The sequence below is a fragment of the Cryptotermes secundus genome, unplaced genomic scaffold, assembly GCF_002891405.2.
Source record: "Cryptotermes secundus unplaced genomic scaffold, Csec_1.0 scaffold399, whole genome shotgun sequence".
NCBI lineage: Eukaryota > Metazoa > Arthropoda > Insecta > Blattodea > Kalotermitidae > Cryptotermes > Cryptotermes secundus.
Genome location: NW_019727096.1, coordinates 815616 through 834295, shown reverse-complemented (window position 1 = coordinate 834295; position 18680 = coordinate 815616).

The following is an 18680-nucleotide window of genomic DNA, read 5'->3' as shown; positions in this document are numbered from 1 at the left end:
CTCAATTTCCACAGACGAATGCAAAGATAGCCCTTATAAATAGGTAACGATGTGTTGAATCAGACGCTCACTTATTCAGCAATTGTCATCATATTCCATCTCGTCTGACCCTCTAAAACTTTAGTAGTTAAAACAACATCGTTAAATATTAACTTTATAAAATGACACAAACAACTATCATTCAACATTGTAATAAAATTACTGCATTGAGCGATTCTGCATACGAAAAGAGACAAGCGCCGTAACTTCATGAAGCAATACAGGCGGAGGAGAAGAGACCCTCTTGCGGCCGGCAGCTGACAGAGACAGATCCATACACGGATGCAGGATGAATAATGGAAAAGAAAGCCAACCTTCTGCCATCATAATACGGTATGAGATAACAACCACGGGGAATAAAATGAACCTCTGCTTGGTCTAATTCAGCGTACATTTCCTCCTCCCTACATTTCTTCCCTCTTAAAAGTCCTAGTACTCGAAATATACTTGTACAGAAGATGGACACGTTTCATCGGCAGTACCCAAGAACATGTCTTATTTGCGCATGACAGATTACAGAGAACTGCAACACATGAGATGTTCGTGTAAGAGGCCGTGGAGACCCATAGGCGAGGATCCCACATTTTCTAGACAATCGTCTCACAGATGGCAGTGAGGTTGTCAGCCTTACGTGTCAGCCGCCCTTCAGCCCACAAGAAGATTCCTGGTACTCATTTATCTTAGAGTGTGAGAACACCCCTGGGCCATAGCTCAGCTGGAAGGATTATGTCAGTAGAAAAATCAAATGACCTCATCGGGAATCGAACCCGTGACCTTCGGACTTTCAGTATAGTGCCTCAACGAACTACACTACAAGAACACATGCAGTAACATTCTATGTGTGACTGTTTTATAACTATAATATTGTAAAGTGTTTTGCTAATGAAGACGCCGTTCAGATTGTTAATTGGTTTATTTAACAACCTACAAGTCGTAACTACAATCAATTATCACACTCTTGCGGGTTTACACACTTTACAAACCCTACACAATAGCTCATCACACTATCTTCAGTACGACATACGTTCCATTCTTCTTCCCGGGACTGCTTCTATGTTTCAACTGTCTTCCATCTGGCTTCACGATCCACACTCGCTACAACTGAACTCGGTGGCTGCTACATTTTAACTCTCTCTTTACGCATTTCGGTCTCCCTTATAAACCTTCAGTCGGACAGCGGAAAACCCACATCGCTTCACTGTTGCGTAAACGCCGTGTTTACATGCGTTGCTGGGCAACGCTGCCCAGAGTTGTTTATTTTTGGGCAGCAACCAACGCACTTCGGCTCGGCTCGGCTCGGCTCACTTCGGCCATACTTGGCACAGCATGGAGAAACACCGCTTTCCTTACTGTTGCGTAGCCTCGTTTCCACTGTTGCGTAACTTGGCAACTTGGGTCTGTCTTCGTGGTAACTCGATCTACCTCCCGTTGCCCATCAACGGTTAGACATGTCACAATATATTTAAATTTAAATTGAAGAGAAAGCTGTGTTTTTATCGTTACAATTTCAAAGGCTTAGCTCAAATATGAATTATAGTATTTTTTCACGGAAGTGTCCTTCCATTAGCGTAGAATCAGTTCACGAAATAACTCCACGGGGTAAAATACTTGAGAAGCTGATAGTAGCTCAGTCAGTTAAGAAATTCCCCGTCTGTTTTGAAACACGAAGGTTTATTATGGAGTTCACAAGGGTAAGCAACTGGAATTTACCTTAAGCCAGATAAATCCGGCTCACAGCTTCTCACTCTATACCTTCAAGTTCTATTTTAAGGTATGATCTTGGTAAGTTACACAAACGTTCTATTTCTTTCGGATGTAGCGATTAATATTTGATATGAATCTCTCATCTCTCCGCCGCATGTTATGGTCCAGTTCATCCCATCTTCATAGGCCTCCTAATAATATATCGTGATTATCACAAGGATGAAGTTCCTTTTTGTGCAGATTTCTTCATCCTTCGGTCAATCCCTTTCTCTTAGGTCCAGCTATTCTCCTCAGAAGCCTGTTGCCAAACTCTCTCAGCCCATGCTTACCCTGTGCCTTGAGGAACGAAGTTTCACACCCTTAAAAGAAAAGGATATAGACAGAGACAATTTATGTATTTCAGTGTTTTTGCTCTTGGTAGGAGAAAGGAAGACAGATGTTGGAATAGATCCTTTATTTTAATCGGCTTTTATATTGTTTCGTGGCCGTAATGTTGCTTCGTTTTTATGGTTCCAATTATTAGAATTCCGTGTATATTCCAAGAATTTATTATCACTCTCTATATTATGATCTTGTCCTGTCTTCTAAAGATAAGTTTGAAATATATTGTAACGATTTAGGTGTGTGTGGCTATGGGAGGGTATGGACTGGTGAATGGCTTTATTGATCACTTATACAGAAAAAAACAAGGAACTAGAAGCAATTACTGTGCTATCCCTAAACTTTGAACTTTACAAATCAACAGCCTTTTTCCAGCCTGCCGTGTGTTAGCCAGCCGATCCCTGACAACGGCTTCTAACATGGGAGATTCTTCAGCTTCAGGCGTTCAGGTTCTCTCTTCACAGCCTCCAGTGTAGAACTCAACTCTCACCTAACAACTCACAACTGACTAACTCCAGGGTTGCCTGCAATTTTATATCAACCTCCTAGTCTTTTCTTTACAGGTTGACTTTCAACTGACTACTAACAATTAACTGGGTTAGTCAAAGTCACATTACGACTGACCGTCAGTCGTAATGTGACTTTGACTGGGTTATCGCAATTGTCTTCAAGATAACTCATTTGCACGGACCGAGTAGAAAACACCATCTTTTTCAGTGCTCTAGTCGAACTGTGACAGCTGCCTAGCAACGGGTTACATAACACCGTTTCCAACGGTAGCTCTATTGTTGTAGAGGCGTGTTTACAGCATATTTTCATAGCAATGGCTGTGCTCGTCATTAGTTTCAAGTTCTGTGTCTAGCGACGGGTCTGTAAGCCACAATATACTTAGTTTTAAAATTATTTCAAATGAAGAGCAATTTTATGTTTTCAAAGAATAAGCTTTGGTTATGGGATGAGAAAGGAAGGTCAAATTACATGCGTTCTAGGAAGACTGAAATAAACCTCTTATAAAGAATTTTCTCAACATGAATTTGTCAGTTTACAAAAGATATTATACAATGTCCTCCATGATCTTATCCTTTATAGCAAAACAGGTAATTATAGGCATAATAATAACATATCCAATAGACATTAGAAATTAATGAAGCCGATATATTTAGCTTCAAATTTGTTGATCGTAATTCTAGTGATAAATCATCACTTTATTCTTAATGTTTAGACCTCCACATTTTGTGGAACAGAGAGGAAAACATAGAGCATCTGCCACGTAAACAGTTGGATGCGGGAAATATAACAAAAAGGAATTTCATTTTACAATCTCTATTGTAATTTTACCTAGATGAATCTGGTTATGTACACGTAGACCGTATGCCCTAAGGTAACAATGAATTTATAACCTGGAAAATAATGAAAATTATACATAGAAAGATCAAGAAAATAAATATAGGAACAGATAAATGTAAGGATTGCAGAATTATAGAAAGATACTCTCGTTTCCTTTTATTTTTATTATTATCTTGACAGGCAGCTGTTCGCTCATAACTTCACTCTTCTTTTCTCCTTTTCTGTATTTCTTTTTTCCTTTCCTGTGATTCTTTTTCTTGTCTGTGTGCACTTATTTCTTTTCATGCTCTTGAACTAGGATAGATGTCTTTTATACACAGTAAACTGCGTGGGCGTAACTTGGCCTAATTATTCAAACCCAGACTTGGGAACCACATTTATTCTTTTTTCCCCAACCCTTCTTCACAAAAAATGACACATCTTTGCGAAACTTTCTCGAAAACATCCTACAGAGACAACTTTTCCATTTTGACTTGAGAGATCATGTGGCTGACCAATTATAATTATATAATTATATAATATATATATAATATATATATATAATTATAATTATAATTATAGGATTCGCTTTCTTGTTATAAGTAGTCCGTTTTGCGTTGCTGTCACGGATATGAGGAGGACATTGTAATATCAAAGCTATTCCGTCACCCCTCTCTCTAGATTTCGACTAGAGCGATGTAACGTGAGATTACAGTTAGGCAAATCTCTTGTTTAGGAGAAACACACTGACTTGGAAATCCCGCAACATAATGACACAGAGAATCCTTTGTCACTACTCCGAGCTGTCGCGCCGTAGAGAGCATTAGTATCTGCCACAATGTCACGTGACATTATTTTTTTTTTCATTCAGCCCTGAGAGATAATGTGTAACATTGCAGCAACAAGCTTTGGTCATGTTCATCTATTTACACATTTAATTCACAAAGCCGTTTTATAGCTTGCTCCGAATTTGAAATATATATTTATAGCGACAAATGGCATCTTGACAGTAAATAAAGGCTTGTTATATTACATTAAATTTCACCCTCTCCTCAAGTGCAACAGATTAAAATGGTACAAGTGATAAATCTTCAGAATTCTGTTCGGGTGATGTTCAGTTCTAATTTCTTACGGAAGACAGACTATTCTGACTGAGGTTCTTCGTTGATTTCCTCAATCCCCCACACAAATTGCGGGTAAGAGTTTTAAATTTAAGACTCGACTGTTTCCTCCCACGTTATTTTCGCGTTCCTTTAAAATAAATTGCGAAAAAACAAATGAATTTCTTATTTACGTATATGTTAACAATCTTTTGAATAAATGTGTTTTTTCGAGAGGGAGTCGAATCGATTTTCGGACGGAACACAGGCTGTTCTGACTCAGGTCTTGCACGATATTCCTCAGCTACTCCAGTCAAATGTCTAGGAAACAAATTAAGAAATAACTACTTGCTTAAACATCACTATCACGCAGTTATTCGATTTATTTACCATGCGTAGCCGACAGCTTCTGTAAATGCAATAGAAATTAATAAACAAGTCGAATAAGCTAATGGAATATTTAACAGAGGTATAAAGTCATAAGGACTTGCATAGAATAAACGTACCAAAATTCGTGATATGCTCGTACTTTTATTTATGGAATGACTTATTAATTCACCCCGAAATTAGACAGGTTTTCTTCAGTTAATGTTGAGGGTAGTCGCTATGCTCCATAATGGAAAATTACATGAACTGACGTTAAAAATGACCGAGAAACACACGCCTAGTATCGTAGCAAATTTAGAACGTTAGACCATAAAATATTATGTTCGAAATTCAGATCGTACCCTGTCGATAAGGCGTGTATCCTTGGTTTACATATTTATTCTGGGTTTCTGAATAATATTCTCTCATCTGTTTATGGCTGCGTGACTTAATCTAACTGCTTTTGGATTGGATGATTGGATTTATTAACATTTTCTTTTACAATCACTAGTAATCACAATAAATTATACAGCTATCGCTAACCTACCCACTTCACAAATCGCTATAACACGCTAAATCTTCTCAGTTTTCACTAATCGTACCCTGGCAACGGATTTATAACAGTCTCATACTAAGAGCTGTCTTTCAACTTACAACTGAACTGAACCTAACTACGGCTGGACTGACAATTATTATTTGCTTCCCGTTATGTAAACTAGAGACTAACCACAGCACAGAAAACACATCATTTGTCTAGCAATGGATATATGCGAACCATACAGAAAACACTTCTTCCGACACCGGTTCTATTGTTGCGTACGTGTAATGAGGGCATTACCTAGAAATTGGTCTACTCTGTTGCTGGTTGAGAATTTATTGCGGGCTTATTTGCCGAGGCGTTCCTTAGCAACGGGTCTACGTGTTACAATATTTTTTTGTACAATTATTTACGAGGTCTTGGATCATCATCATCATCAGTAATCTGTCAGACGACAGGTCCACAGTCTCTTCCAAAACAATTCTTCCACTTATTGCGATCTAGAGCTTTCTCCTTCAAATGACAGTATCCTCTTCTGTCCCCAAGGTCATACAGCATCTTCTTACGTCTTCTTCCTCGTCTTCTTGTCACTTCTATCCGCCCCTCTATCTTTCCTTCAATAACCGATTATTGCGGAATTAAATTCCAACGCCACTTATTGTCACTATTATTGTCTCCCCCTTCCATTTTCACAGATCGAGGGTTAGAACATTTTACTCCCGCGTGACTCCCTACTGGACAACCTTCCAACTTCCGACACATCGCCACTGAGAGTTCTAAACAAGAGACACCATCTCCCGCCAAATTCATTGAACCTGAAGAGAGAACAAGACCTCAAGTTTGTGGTGATGCTACATTAGTACAGATATTATGTTTCTGCACATTATCCATCGTCCTATCTTTATCCATGAGCCGGGATACCGCAGCTGATATAGCGACTAGCTACTCGTTTGACGACCTAGGGGTTGGAGTTCGAGCACCGGTGGGGCAAGAATTTTCACTTCTTCATATTGTTCAGACAGGATCTGGGGTTCACCCAACTTCCTATTCAATGGTTACAGGAGAATCTTTCCCCGAGGTTAAAGCGGCCGGGGCGAGAAGCTCACCACTCACCTCCAACTTGTGCCAAGATCAAGAAAACGTGGGTCTATACATCCACTCCTCTACACGTCTTCATGGCGCAGTGCTTACTTAACTAAGTATAGGGACACAATTGTACCTTTTTACCTTTACCTGTCTTTATCTGAAAACCAGCTCTACTGATTGGGCCAGTTCAGTAGGTTTTACCTGAAGATTGAATCAGAATTCCCAGAAATTTTGTGTTTTGAAAAATAAACAGGACGCAGTTTTTAGATAAGGACAGGACAATAGATAATGTCTAAAAAGATAATATTTGTACTAAAGACATAAACTGAAATATTAGTCCGAATTCCTGAAAACCAGCATTATAAGCTGAGCATTCCATTTAGCCGAAATTATATATTAAACTCCTATCTAGAACACCTCAAGGAAAAGAACTTCACTTCCGCGAAAAAGAAAATACATTTATTGTACGTTTACGGACAGTTATACATCGTCACAAACTCTCCCATCGTATCTGCTTTGTTATGGTGAAAATGGTGAAAATAAATGCCGCACTACAAACTAGGCAGGACCGACATATTCAGCATCGCAAGCTAGGAGGCACCTGCAGCAAAACAGGCGATGTTTTTGTCACTTTAACTCGGAAATTGGTTTGATGCTGACGAGTCGCGAAACACGCAACAAGGAAGGAGCTTGAGGCAGTCCCTCGGGAGCCATCTACTGGCAAAATTAACTAAGTCATCACCGCGCCTCTAGCCAGGAGCAACATGTCAAAATTACACAAAAATATTTTTCAGCTTTTTCTTATTTTTGCACTTTGTTTCCTAAAATTTGCGTCTGAAGTAATGTCACGAACATAAAATATGCTTAAGACTTCAATCACACAAAGAAAATTCCTGTTCTACCTATTGAAACAGTGATGTTTATCTTCCTGCTTTCTGTTCCAGACGCGAGATGGCTCTCGTGTACTTTCAGGTTACATTCTCCGCTCGATATTGGAAGAGGAAAGAGACCTGTGACAGCATAATAGAGAAAATTCCTTAAATCAATATTCAGTTAAGTTCTTATAAGAGTGACGTTCCTTGTAATTAATATCTGATTTATTAAAATGTGTAATGTATAATTTGTGTAATATATACTTTATATAGAGACGTCTACACGGGTCTAGGGAACAACAGCAGTAGGAGCAGTGAAGTAACGCTTTTCTTTTCCTTACCTTTTGACGATGCGGTCATTCAAAATGTAATCAGAGAAAAGAAATTATTTTTCTTCAGTTCAATGGTCAGGTTAATGGCCTGTTTCGGATTACTATGTATTCGAACTTCTGCATGGGAAAATAAATTATCAGTCGAAATACAATGCAAGGAAAGAAATTTGCAGTCAATATAATAAACAATTTGAAAAAATTTTCCGTTTATAAAACAGATTAATCATACACATGACTTCTTTCATTGTGACATTTGTATTCCGTTGAAATGTTATTGTTGCCTATTCCCGTAATGTGAATAAAAAATCTAATTTTCCTCAACCTGTACCAAGGAAACCTAATTTAAGAATTAAATAAAGTAATTTTTATTAAATTTCGTTATATCTATGAAGTATTTTAAAGCAATTTCTTTAATTTAAAGTGATTTTTTTTTCAGATTTAAGTTAATTCATTATGTTTGTTACCTACCTATTTTTCGATGGTCCTCCGAAAAAGTTTCGTGTCCCTCTTGGAGGACCACTTCAAGGAGGACCTACGCCATTAAACATAGAATTCGGAAGACAAATTTCCCGCACCCAGCACTGCGTTTTGTTTCCTCTTGGAACTAGAAAGTGTCCGATCCAGTGCTGTTACTCTCCGTCAGGCACTCTCCGTAATAATGGAAGCTACTGTCTTTAGGGACTCGAAGCTGCGAAATCCAACAGAAGTTCAGCGACATTTCCCGCAACAGTAAAAAAACAAAATGTTATTCAGGAGGATGTTAAGAGGAGAATGAATTCGGGTAATGCTTGCTATCTTTCGGTCCAGAATCTTTTGTCTTCCGTCTTATATCTAAAAACATAAGAATTAGAATATATACAACTATAATTTTGCCTGTGATGCTGTATGGGTATGAAACTTTGTCTCTAACATTAATGAAGAAACACAGATTTAAGGTGTCTCAGGACAAGGTGCTGAGGAGAATATTTGGACCAAAGAAGGTTGAATTATATTAAGGCTGGAGAAAACTGCAAAATGAGAAGATTTTTGACTTGTATTCTCCGTTAAGTAAAACTACAGTGATCAAGTGAAAGAGGACGAGATGGTCAAGGTACATAGCACGAATAGGGTAGAAGAGGAATGCCTATAGGATATTGGTGTGAATGCCAGAAGGAAAAAGACACCTAGGAAAACCTAGATGTAGGTGGCTGGATAATATTAAAATGGATCTTAGAGAGAGAGAATGGGTGGTATGGACTGGATTATTCTGTCTCAGGACGTGCATCAGTGGAGGGCTCGTGTGAACATGGCAATGAATTTTCTGTTTCCAAAAAATTTGGGGAAATCCTTGAGTAACTGCACAGCTAGCGGTTTCTCAAGAAGGGCTCAGTTATATGGAGTTAGTTAAGATGTCCTGGTATACAAAATATTTGTTGTGGCAAAATAAGACAATTTAATGATTTATTCCTACTTACGAAGCTTCAAGATTGAGAAGATGGACATTTTTCTACCTTAATCCAATCCATAAGAGAAGTACAATATTTAGACACACCAATATAATTGTAAGGCCTATCACTGTTTGTGAAGTGTCATGACGTAAAAAACGTTGAAATAGCAACGTAATATTACATATTTGCAACCTGCTGTAGGACAGAGCTATGACACTGGACAGTCTGGTATGTATTGACACTTCAGAGAAACAAACTGCCACCAACTTCAAGGTACAAGCATGGAGACAGCGTGCTCCTTCGAAGAACTGGTACTCACATGGTGCTATCACCCTTAATATCACAATAATTACCTTCATCTCGTGAAAGTCTCAAATTTAAAACCCATCTGCTATACCGACGTAAGGATTTCTGTTTCTGTCCCCCTTTCGTTGGATTATTAGTATTAATTTACCCTGAGATAAGAACCACGCTCCTTAAAGCAGAAAGCACAGCAAATCCTACACCTTTGATCTAAAATCCCACCCTAGGATTCCAGCAACACTTAGACCAACAAACGATTTTGTAATTTGGGCGAACACATTGCGAGTTGTTATTCCATTATGGCTACGCAGTGCGCACCTGCCTTAGGAGGAGTTTAATTTTCCAGCCGCTTCAGGTAACTGTCAGAATAGTAATTTATCATCCTAACATCAACATAATCTTCTTACGTCTCGTAGCAAAACGTAGGATGTATGTCTATAGAAATGCATCTGTCCAGCATAGCTGTGGGTTACAGGTTCTCAGATTTTGTTCGTCCATGTTCATCGATGCATCAGAGAAACAGCCTTCATTCTTTCAAGCAGTAGTTACTTCATGTATCACATGCTTCAACACTAAGAATTCTGTGTTTTGCCCAAAGAGTGCATATGTGGCGTAGAGACCCGTTGCTAAGCAGTGAATCTGTAAACATCGGCAGTTGCCAGATAACGTAAGATACACGCACGCAACAATTGAAGTGCGGTGTTTACTATGCTCTCCGCTCCGCCACCGTTGCTATGCAACGACGAAGGAAACACGCTCCTACAACAACAGAGGGGCTGTGTTTCCTGTATGGTCCGTGTCGAGCCTATATAGGAAGCAGTGAAACTGTTCGACAAGTCAAAGTCACACTGCCACTGACGGTCAGTCAGTCAGTAAGTCATGGTGTCGAGCCCCATCTGGAGCTCATGACCAGATATTTATTACTGTTTGACAGTTCCGGTCTTGTTTCTGTGGGGCGCCATCTCTGACGAGAGGATGGGTCTGTCTTTTGTATATCCTGCTGGCCCTTGCCAAAGCAGTCTGTCTCGGGTCCGAGTCCCTTCGTACTCCTGACCATATTTTACTGTCTCAGATTTGAGACTTCCCTTTTCGATGCCTCCTACGACTCGCATGTTCTCGGTGGAGGTATTCAACCCCGCCTCCACACGGGTTTACATTTCGACAGATTTTCATCAGGAAGACGTTTTCAAGGCTGTTCAATAGTTGAAGACTTTATGTTTTTTCATTGTTCGTAGTCATGAAGTGTTATAGTTACAGGAAGATTGTGTTACCACTGAATGTAGTTACAACCTGTGAGTTGTTAATAAACTAATTACCAATCCGAACCCCGTCTCTAATCAATAATACACGTGACAATATATTTCTTACGATTCTTATAATAAATAGTAATTTTTCCCCTCGGCAGCATTAACAGGTTGGGCTTTGTAATGGGGTCACAGTGTGTTACTTATGAGGTAGCAACTAAATACTTAAATAATATTTAAGAAATTTCTGGCTTGTAATTATTAATTATATCGTAAAGTCGTTAAGAACATTTTAAATACTTTGCCTGAATTCCGTAATAATTAACTGTATACGAATAATAATTTCAGGGAGATCAAATTGCTGATAAAATTGAGTGGACATGTAGCACGTATGTGGAGATGAGAACTACGGGCAACAATCTGAAGGAAGTAGAACATATGGAAGCAAAAGAGCCGATGGGAAGGTAATATGAAAACGAAGGGTATGACGTTCTCAGAGCAATGTTTATGAAGAGTTAGATCTTCCGGAATATAACGCCGTATAGTCAGTTGAATGTCAGCCGACGTTTCGGAGGAATACGTCACTTCAATCTTCAGGACATAAAAGTAAACCAAGAAAGAAACCAGCGTGAAGGAGGTAGCAAAAAGTGCAGGTGGTTCTTGAGCGTTTCCTTATCACCATGGGAGAACAAGAGTTCAAGTCTGAAACTTGCTAGATACGTGGACTGACTCCTTATTTAGAGACCAAGAGTTGATGAGTCACTCACGAAATACCCAGAATTCCAAAGAACCCAAAGGGTTATTATCGTGTTCATAACATAAGATCACTGCTCTCTGTCCTGAGCCAGATGAATCCAGCCCTATCCTAATACTCTTTTCTCCAAGATTCAGCGTAATATTATTATGTCATTTGCTTCTAGGTTTTCCTAGCGGTTTTCTTCTTTCAGGTTTTCCTACCAAAACCATGTATTCATTACTCAGCGCACTAATGCATACTACATGATCTGCCTATCTCATTCTCCTTCACATTATTATCATTCTAATTGTATTTTTCGTGAAGTACACGTTATAATGCTCTTCATTATGCAGCTTTCTCCAGCCTCCTGTCACTTCATCTCTCTTCGGGTCAGATATTCTCCTCAACAGCCTGTTCTCAAATACCCTCAGTCTGTGTTCCTCCCTTAATGTTAGGGGCTACTACTGTTACCTTTAATTTTCGTGTTTTAAACGAGAAGATGAAAGTATCAGGACTGAACCGTAACAAGCATTGACCGAATTCAATCTGGTCTTAATTTCCTCATTGATTAAAATTTGATTTGTTACTGTCCCTCCCAAATAAATAACTTTCGTCATATTTTCAAAGGACCTATTAGCTATATTATATTTAAGCATCCTGTTCCACTATACACTTCTATATGTAATAATACAAACGCCGTCGTGAATGCAACAATTTATTTCGTTGTAGTTCTTTGTCTTTTCTTCCTCTACACTACATGTTTCGGTCGCAACCGGCCATCATCAGTAGCGTATTAAAGATGAGCAGCGACACACACACAGGGAGCCTGCACAGAATAATACGTGAACGGTGCTGGAAGCAAGAAATAGCCGCGGCAGCTGATTTGAAACTTTAAATGTGGATTTTAAAAGTTTTAAAATTTTCAGTTTTAAATTGGAATTCTAAAATCAAATTGACGAGCATATGTTGGCGATATTTTAAACAAAACTGACAGGCTGATGTTTTAGATTTTAGATTTTGTGCAGTGTGACAGCTACGTAGTGAAAAATAAACCTGATGATGGCCGGTTGCGGCAGAAACATGTAGTGCAGAGGAAGAAAAGTCAAAGAATTACAACCAAATAAATTGCTGCATTCACGACGGCATTTGTATTATTACATATAGAAGACCCATTAGCTACCTTTATGTTATGAATTATTCAGCATTCTGGTGTTGAGGAATGAGATTATTCTTAGTGAGCTTATTAAAAAATAATACGATTAGCGTAATAACTAACTTCATGGAGCTGAACCTTCTTGAGAAGCCGCCAATTGTGCAGCCACTCAAGAATTTCCCAACATCTTATACAACCCGAAAGTTCTTTACCGTATTCATAAGAGCCCTCAACTGGTCCCTATCCTGAGCCAAATCGATCGATTCTATCTAATATCCATTTTAATATTATCCATCCACCTACGTCTTGGTCTTCCTAGTCGTCTCTTTCCTTCGAGCTTTCCCCCCAATATCCTACACGCATTCCCCTTCTCCCACATTCGTTCTAAATGCCCTGTCTATCTCATCCTCCTTGACATGATCATTCTAATTATTTGACAAGGAGTACAAGTTATGTAGCTCCTCATTATGCAGTTTTCTCCAACCTCCTGTCACTTCATCTCTCTTCGGTCCAGATATTCTCCTTAACACCCTGTTATCAAACACCTTCAGTCTATGTTCCTCCCTTAATGTCAGAGACCAGGTTTCACACCCATACAGAACCACAGTCAAAATTATGGTTTTGTATATTCTAATTTTTATGCTTTTAGACAGTAGACCAGAAGGCGAAAGCTTCTGGACTGAATGGTAGCAAGCATTACCCTAGTTCAGCCTCCTCCTAATTAAGTTGGTCACATTAGAGTCTCCTGCTAATCAGAGTACTGGTGTACAGGTCAAGTTTTTCCTCTGTTTATTTAAACACTACAGAACAGAGACGTATGAGGAAACGTCGCTGCAGCTCCATGCAGTAGGCTACTTGTTTCCTTCACGCCTCAGCCGCTTTAACCCTGAAACGCCTCCTCTTCACACATTCACGAAGTCTCTCTGGGTCCCACAGCCGGTCTAGACACCACGGAGAAATGAATCATTTCCAATCCATTCTCCAAATCATCTTCTGGTATGTAGCGCATTCACTATGTTGGCTGAGCTATTTCAGCTCCCTAGGTGTTATAACTGTATTGTTCATAAATATATGGTGTGTAATATTATTGAAAATGGCTACTCATTTGCTAATCAGGAGCGTGATAGCGTAGTCCGTGTAACGACAGGATACTGGCTGGACGACAGAGGGATCTCAGTTTGAGTCTTGATAGGGTCAAGAATATTCTCTTCTCCACGTTGTTCAGACCGGTTCTGGGGCCCTCTGACCTCCTATCGAATGGGTACCGCGGGTTTCTTCCCTGGCGGTAAAACGGACCACTCACCTCCAACTAAATCCGAGGTCAAGAAAACGTGGATCTATACATTCACTCCTCCATGCGTCTTCATGGGGTAGTGTTTAATTAGTTAAGCACAGGGACAACTTTACCTTACTCAGTTTGCTGACGACAGCAAGAACTGTTAATAAGGGCAACGAAGCGAATACGGCTACGCTGTTACCTGTATGGATAGGCATGCATGGGCTGCTTGTGTTAATAATGTGTGAGACGCTGATTGTCTTCACTCTACCGAGAATTCAGCGCAGGAAGCGGTTCATGCAGCAAAGTTCCTGGTAAGACGCTAAGCGACGTCACGTGGGTGAACTCCTGAAAGATGAAGTGCTTCCCTTACGGTAGTGGCAACAACTTTAAAACAACTGTACAAACTACTGCTTATATTTATTTCATGTCTAAATGTTTGAAATATTAATGACCGCCCTACTCAAAACCCAAAGACCTTATCTTCTTTTCTTCCCTTCCGAAGGCTCCAAGTCATTTAACGTACATATTTAACTACCTCCATGGAACAAAGTTCTCATTTAGAAGCTAATAGGAGCTCAGCTGGTCAAGAAACTCCCAGACAGTGAGAAAGGAAGGAGTCCATTATCGTGTCAACAGGTGCCTGCAAATGACCCGTGTCCTGAATAAAGATTTTTTTTTTCGAAAGTTGGCAAGCTACGTAATTAAATTTGTACCTATTGATCAGTTTCTATTATATTTAAACCTGATATATATTCTATGGCTTTTAAATATATTTCTGTAAATTACGTATTTATACGTCATACATGTATGAAGTTACCAGAAAATTTTCGGTTAATTCTTATGTAACTACATAAAGGTAAAATGTCCAAGTGCTTAACAAATTAATCTATACGTCATAATAATATGTGAATGAACTCGGGTATAGCCCCAATTTACTTAACTTCTGCAGTACATGGAGGTGAATGGTCAGCTTCACCCCTCCACCACTTTCACCCAAGGAAAAGACCTCGATCCTTATTATTTAGATATGAGGTTGTGTGGGCCCCAGAGACAATCTGGAGGCTGTGTCCCTACCACCCCGTATCCTGTCCTATCTTGCTCGACTCCTGCTCTACTGTGGGTTGTTTCAATAAATTAAATTGATTCACAGGTTCGACTTGAAATTAAATATTTTAATAAACCCCCAAACTATCATATTTCTGCAGTTTAGTAGTTCCAGTTGACTTATGTATTATTCGCACCTGATGAAGGTGAAGTTTGCAAGAAACAGGTAGAGTAAAAGTGGAACAGGGTATGACCGAGAAAACAAAGTTTGTGTGAATGTGCAACATCGATTGTTGGTAGATTCGCAAACAGGATGCAACACTATAAATGAATAAATATTTTGCCTGCAGCAAAATCAAGTTACAACTGTGCAAACCCAGGGGAACGTGTGCTGTGTTTCACAGTGGACAGCGCGCTGTCTCTCCATATGCGACTGCTGTATTCATATACACCTCGTGCTCTTCTGTGGTAATATCCTGGCACTAAAACTGCCTTGACGTATAGGCCTGTAATATATATGAAACCTTATATCAGCAGTTGCCGATCACAATGGCCGTGTGGTCTAGGGCATGAACTGTCTTCGTCCGCTTGGAAATTGGGATCGTGGGTTCGAATCTCACTCAAGGCATGGATGATTGTCCTCGTTTATTCTGTATTTGTGTAGGTAGTGGCCTTGCGGCGGGCTGATCCCCCGTGCAAGGGGTGCTACCGACTGTGTAAGATTAAGAAACTGAAATGAAACGAAGCGTTTCATGGATTCCCTATGCTCCAAGTCTGAACAACAGGAACAAAGCCAGAAGACCTTTGGAACAAAGATAGAAGAATACAAATGCTGGCAGTCAGTTCTGCCCAAGTCAAGCAGCAGAACATCCTCTGTTGTATAAGTTATATTTTTCTACAAATATTACTGTAACAAGATGGCTGTAATAACTGAGTTCTTCTGGCGGCGTACGATTTGCAGTAACTAGGTTAACGTGAGATTTCAGGTTATCTTAGCATATAAATATGAAAATTACCTTATGAGATGTGACGCCGTTCAGCCTGAGAGAAAGGTGCCAGTATTTAGAAGGAATCTGCTACCTCCATCTTCATGTACGCGTAGTAGTATAACAGGACAAATTAATCTACAAGTAAATTGACTACAAAAGAGTCACATTTCAGCATAATTCGTTGAATTTTCCACATGCCTTCCTTCAACATTCTTAATATTTTGCTTACATTTTATTGTATTTATTAAGCGAATATAAATACGCCGGGATAGCTCAGTCGGTATAGCGACTGGCTACGGGCTTGACGACCGAGGGGTCAGATTTCGAGTCCCGGTAGGGTCAAGAATTTTCTCTTCTCCAAGTCTTCCAGACCGACTCTGGGGCCCACCCAGCCTCCTATCCAATGGGTACCGGGGACCCTTTCTCAGGGGGTAAAACGGCCAGGGCGTGAAACTGATCACGCACTTCGAACTACTGCCGAGGTCCAGAAAAAAATGGATCTATACATCCACCCCCATACGCCATCATGGCGTAGTGCTGAATTAGTTATACACAGCGACAACTTCACCCTTTTTAACCTTTTACTTAAATACACAAAATGCGTTGGGAATAACTTCCAATTCTTGCATTTTAATGTCATAGACTTCATATTTTACAGTTGATTTTTACTATATGTTTGATACGGTAACTCCCTACACATAAAATATTGAACTCGCCATTTAAGTTTGTGTGACATCTTGCATCCAGTATCTGAGTATTGGGTGGAAATACTGGGTACTGGGTGCTGGGTACAAGAGTGTCATGAAATCAATTCTGTCATACAGAACTATAAGGCTTATTTTGGTCTTTATCCATCGTCTGATATATATTTTTATCTCCCAATGATAGAACCTGTTGTCAGGTGTTTATAGGCTGTTCTGTACTGACTCGGGTTTTTTCCCGTGATTGAGACTAGCTCTTTCTAATGGGCCCAAAACATTGTGGTTTTTTGTCTTATATATACCAGACGATGGATAGAGTCCAAAATAAGCCTTATAGCCCTGTACAGCATACACTATCGTCAGAATCCTTTCGAGTCTAATTCTGTCATAGTTGGTGCCACATTTCTTGTTTCAGCTGCACAACGTATAGTCGCAAAACTAACTTCCTCTACCTTTCTTTCGAATATGACTTTTCTATCTAACTTTTTAGTTTTAAATAGGTTATACCAACAACCCTGTCTCCCCATCAGTGAAGGAAAAAGTTTGAAGAAAGTCCTAATTCAGTTATCCATTCTGTTCGTGAAAAATGTCCCTCTGCCTAAGTGCATCCTCCGCGTTAAATTGAAGGGGCCCTACGACACTCGTTTCCTATGTTTGACGCCTTTCAAACCGTTTCATATTCATAAATGTAAATGCTGCACAATCTATATATATATATATATTACTTACGAGTGCTGAAGAATCCAAATATTAGGTATTTAGAACGTGTATTTGCAAATAAAAAAGAAAAGAAATAATATTCACCACTTTAGCTTACTTTAAATATTAAGACTTTCTTGTTGTTATATCAAATTTGTTTTAATTGCTTAATAATATTGTTGCTAAAAACACCTTCTGGAATGTTTACCTTATATCATTTCGGAAGCGAATAGAAATACTGAAAGTGGTATAATTTTGTGCTCCAATATTATACTGTTACTTGGAGTCTGTTGTGGTTATGTCAGTCAAACAAAAGAAAAGGGAATGAAAAGTATATTTATTGAAGGTAAATGTTTTATATTTTGTACATTGAAAATTCTGATTACACAGAATTGAAATTATTATCATGTACATGTTTGCATGCTGCGACAATTTACTGAAGAAGCTTCTAATGTAAGAAGTCTTAAAAATTATAATTTAATTTTTGGAACGTCTTTCAGAAAAGATTGTTTTAAAAATTAGCAATTTAATCGTGGTTACCTTCAAACTGTCGCGTGATTGAATGCGATTGTAGAAAGGTTTGGATTGGTAACCTGATTTATTGGGCATTTTAGCACACAAATCGTGACTACACTTTACAGACTAGTGTTCTCAGTCACGTCTTCACTGCGCTGCTTGGTAGCGGCTTCCAACGATGTAATTTCTATTTCTTCTGGATTTCCGAACTGTTGCCGGCCTCAACTACCAGCTCCTGCAAATCTCAACTGTCTGCCTGCAGACTCTCTCTCGACTGACTGCTGATGAAAAGTCAAAGTTATGTTACGACCGACACTCAGTCGGCGAGTCTCTCTTGGTGCTAGGAGGGTTAGTTTTTAATGTTAGGGCTCAATCGCTCACTTCTGAATGGGAAATAGATTCTAGCAAATGTTCTGATTGCCTTGGTTTTAACCATTTCTATGTGTGGTCTACGTAATCCTCTTATCGAATATTACACCGTTGTATTTTGCATGATGCAGTCAGAGTTATTTTATTACTGGCGGTTTACCGCCAATCAGTTCGTCTTGGTGCTAAATGCCTTGAGGTCCAAGACCAGATTTATTTTTTAACTGAGCCCTTGCGGTCACAGTCCTTATTCAAGAAAACGTAGATCTATACATCTGCTTTCCCATACGCGTTCAAGGCGTAGTGTTTAATTAATTAAGTATAAGGACAACTTTAAATTCTTTATGCCTATTGCGGTTATCACGTGACGGCTACTGATCCACTGCCTGGAAACGGCTGTGTTCACAAAGCCTTTCCCTAGTAAAGGCTGTCTCTTCTGGTTTCACAATTCTGGCTTTCAGCAGACATGCCGCAGTATT